We start from the raw sequence: 4,144 nt of genomic DNA on the forward strand, positions 1-4,144 counted from the left end.
GGGAGAGCACTGGTTGGCCAGTCAGTCCAGTTTCTAGTTAAGTACGCCAAAGAAATCAGTAGTGGGGAGTCATGACTGACGGAGCAAGAGGACACTGATCAGGCTCCGGAATCTTCTTGGGTCATGTGCACTTAGGGAGGATTGTAATATCTCTTTGTTGGTAATATAATTCATGCTAGGTTTTTCCTAAAAAACCCTGCTAGATGTTTCTTTGTGTGCTTCAGTTTGGTATATGCTCAACATGGTGTACATGATTGATCAATTTCATAATATATGCTGGTATTAGCCAGTAATATCATTCTCATTCATGCATGCATGTGTTTTTCAGACAAGGAAACCCTGCTAGATGTTTCTTTGTGTGCTTCAGTTTGGTATATGCTCAACATTGTGTACATGATTGATCAATTTCATAATATATGCTGGTATTAGCCAGTAATCTCGTTCTCATTCATGCATGCATGTGTTTTTCAGACAAGGAAAGGAAGTGCAGAGAAAAACTATCAGATTACATTGATGCATGTACACCAGCGCACTCTTCATTTTGGCTGCAAAAAAAGCAAAGTTGCTTATGTCTATGTATAGAAGTGCTAATTCTGCTATATATTCTGGTTCTGGTGCCATTACGCACATGTTCGAGTGTTTTTCTGGATCAAGAAGTAGGAGTTCCCGGCTCCATTGCTCAAAAAGAAGCGTGAATAACAGGTTTACATGTTGGACTTGCAGAATCACACATGTATGTTTTTTCAAGCTCTGAATTTTAGACAACATAGTACACATGTTCAAGTATAGGAATCTGGATCGTTACGCTCAAACCGCACCTATGACAGTTCTTGAACTCAGTGCACTACACATATCCTGGATCCTCACATTACCAACCTACCAAGATGCAAAAAGAAAACGCTAGCACACGCTACACATGCATAAATCAGCCGTATGGATCTATTTTCATGTCCCAACTACCTATTTTGACAACTTATTCGTTGCCCTTGTATCTCAACAATCAGATGTTTAGTGCAGGAGCAGCATATTTTATTACTTTGAATTTGCCATCTTACGTACACATTTAGATTAAAAGTTTCATATTCATGCTAGAATTGTATTAGCTAAAAACTTGATATATGTGTGAATACATAGACAAAACAAAGTGTCCCTAGTATGCCTCTACTTGACTAGCTCGTTAATCAAAGATGGTTAAGTTTCCTAACCACAGACATGTGTTGTCATTTGATGAACGGGATCACATAATTAGGAGAATGATGTGATGGACAAGACCCATCGGTTAGCTTAGCATAATGATCGTTTAGTTTTATTGCTATTGCTTTCTTCATGACTTATACATATTCCTTTGACTAGGAGATTATGCAACTACCGAATACTGGAGGAACACCTTGTGTGCTATCAAACGTCACAATGTAGTGGGTGATTATAAAGATGCTCTACAGGTGTCTCCGAAGGTGTTTGTTGGGTTGGCATAGATCGACATTAGGATTTATCACTCCGAGTATCGGAGAGGTATCTCTGGGCCCTCTCGATAATGCACATCATGATAAGCCTTGCAAGCAATTTGACGAATGAGTTAGTTCCAGGATGATGTATTACGGAATGAGTAAAGAGACTTGCCGGTAACGAGATTGAACTAGGTATGAAGATACCGACGATCGAATCTTGGGCAAGTAACATACCGATGACAAAGGGAGTAACGTATGTTGTCATTGCGATTTGACTGATAAAGATCTTCGTAGAATATGTAGGAAACAATATGAGCATCTAGGTTACGCTGTTGGTTATTGATTGGAGATGTGTCTCGGTCATGTCTACATAGTTCTCGAACACGTAGGGTCTGCACACTTAACGTTCGATGACGATTTGTATTATGACTTATGTGTTTTGGTGACCGAAGATTGTTCAGAGTCCCAAATGACATCACAGACATGACGAGGAGTCTTGAAATGGTCGAGAGGTAAAGATTGATATATTGGACGACAGTATTCGGGCACCGGAATGGTTTCGGAGTGTTTCAGATACTTATCGGAGTACCGAGGGGTTACCGGAACCCCCTGGGGAAAGTAACGGGCCAACATGGGTCATAGGGGAGAGAGAGGGCAGCCAACAAGGGGTGGCGGCCCCCATGGGCAGTCCGAATTGGACAAGGGGAGGGGGTGCAGCCCCCCTTTCCTTCTCCCTTTCCCTCTCCGTCCCCCTTTCCCCCTCTGAAAGAAGGAAGGGGGCGACTAGGACTAGGAGTCCAAGTCGGTTTCCACCCACTTGGCACACCCCTAGGGCCGGCCTCCTCCCCTCTCCTCCTTTATATACGGGGGCAGGGGCACCCCAAAGCACATCAATTGTTCTCTTACCATGTGCGATGCCTCCCTCCATAGTTTACTCCTGCGGTCATATTATCATAGTGCTTAGGCGAAGTCCTGCGCGGATCACATCACCATCATCGTCACCACGCCGTCGTGCCGATGAAACTCTCCCTCGACACTTTGCTAGATCAAGAGTTAGAGGGACGTCATCGAGATGAACGAATGCTGAACTCGGAGGTGCCGTACGTTCGGTGCTTGATCGGTTGGATCTCAAAGACGTTTGACTACATCAACCGCGTTAAGGTAACGCTTCCGCTTTCGGTCTATGACGGTACGTGAACACACACTCTCCCTCTCGTTGCTATGCATCTCCTAGATAGATCCTGCGTGATCATAGGATTTTTTTTTTGAAATTGCATGCTACGTTCCCCAACAAATACCATCTACTTCTTCTTTATAAAGATGTGGGTCATCCCAAAAGTAAGGTCTTAAATCATAAAATAATTTTTTTCGTTTGTTGTTATGTAAAGCTAGGTGGTAAATATTTGGCAACAATGTAATTAGCATAGTCATCATACTGAGGAGTGTTATGAGCAAAATTTATTGCAGCTAATTGCTCATCAGGAAAACTATCATCAATAGGTAGTGGGTCATCAAGCACATTTTCATGCCTAGACAAGTTATCAGCTACGGGGTTCTCAGCTCCTTTTCTATCAGTGATATGTAAATCGAATTCTTGAAGCAAGACAACCCATCGAATAAGTCTAGGTTTAGAATCTTTCTTTTCCATAAGATATTTAATAGCAGCATGATCGGTGTGAACAATTACTTTTGAATCAACAATATAAGATCTAAATTTATCACAAGCAAACACCACTGCTAAGAATTGTTTTTCATTAGTAGCATAGTTTCGTTGAGCACTGTCTAGAGTTTTACTAGCATAGTGAATAACATTCTGTTTCTTATCAACTCTTTGTCCTAGAACAACAACAACAGCATAATCACTAGCATCACACATAATTTGAAAAGGCAAGTTCCAATCAGGTGGTTGAACAATGGGCGCAAAAATTAAGGCTTTCTTGAGTGTTTCCAAAGCTTCCAAACAATCATCATAAAAAACAAAAGGAATATCCTTTTGCAAAAGATTCTTAAGAGGTCTAGAAATTTGAGAAAAGTCTTTGATAAATCTCCTATAAAAACCAGCATGACCTAAGAAACTAAGAATACCTTTGATATATTTAGGACATGTCATTTTCTCAATTGCATCAACCTTAGCTTTGTCCACTTCAATACCTCTTTCAGAAATTTTATGGCCCAAGACAATACCTTCATTAAGCATAAAGTGGCACTTTTCCCAATTCAAGAAAACATTTGTTTGCTCGCATCTACGCAAAACTCGGTCAAGATTAATCAAACAATCATCAAAAGACTTCCCATAAACAGAGAAATTGATACGTCTCCAACGTATCTATAATTTTTGATTGTTCCATGCTATTATATTATCTGTTTTGGATGTTTAATGGGCTTTAATATGCACTTTTATATTATTTTTTGGACTAACCTATTAACCGGAGGCCCAGTGCCAGTTGATGTTTTTTGCCTATTTCAGTGTTTCACAGAAAAAGAATAATAAACAGAATGAAACCTTCGCGAGGATCTTTTTTGGAACAAACGCAATCCAGTAAACTTTGAGTGGAGGTCAAGGAAGCAATGAGGTGGCCACGAGGTAGGGCGGCGCGCCCCCACCCTCGTGGGCCCCTCGTAGCTCCACCGACATACTTCCTTCGCCTATATATACTCTTATACCCTGAAAACATCCAGGGGAGCCACGAAACCAC

Source organism: Triticum aestivum, chromosome 5A (assembly GCF_018294505.1).
Source record: "Triticum aestivum cultivar Chinese Spring chromosome 5A, IWGSC CS RefSeq v2.1, whole genome shotgun sequence".
NCBI lineage: Eukaryota > Viridiplantae > Streptophyta > Magnoliopsida > Poales > Poaceae > Triticum > Triticum aestivum.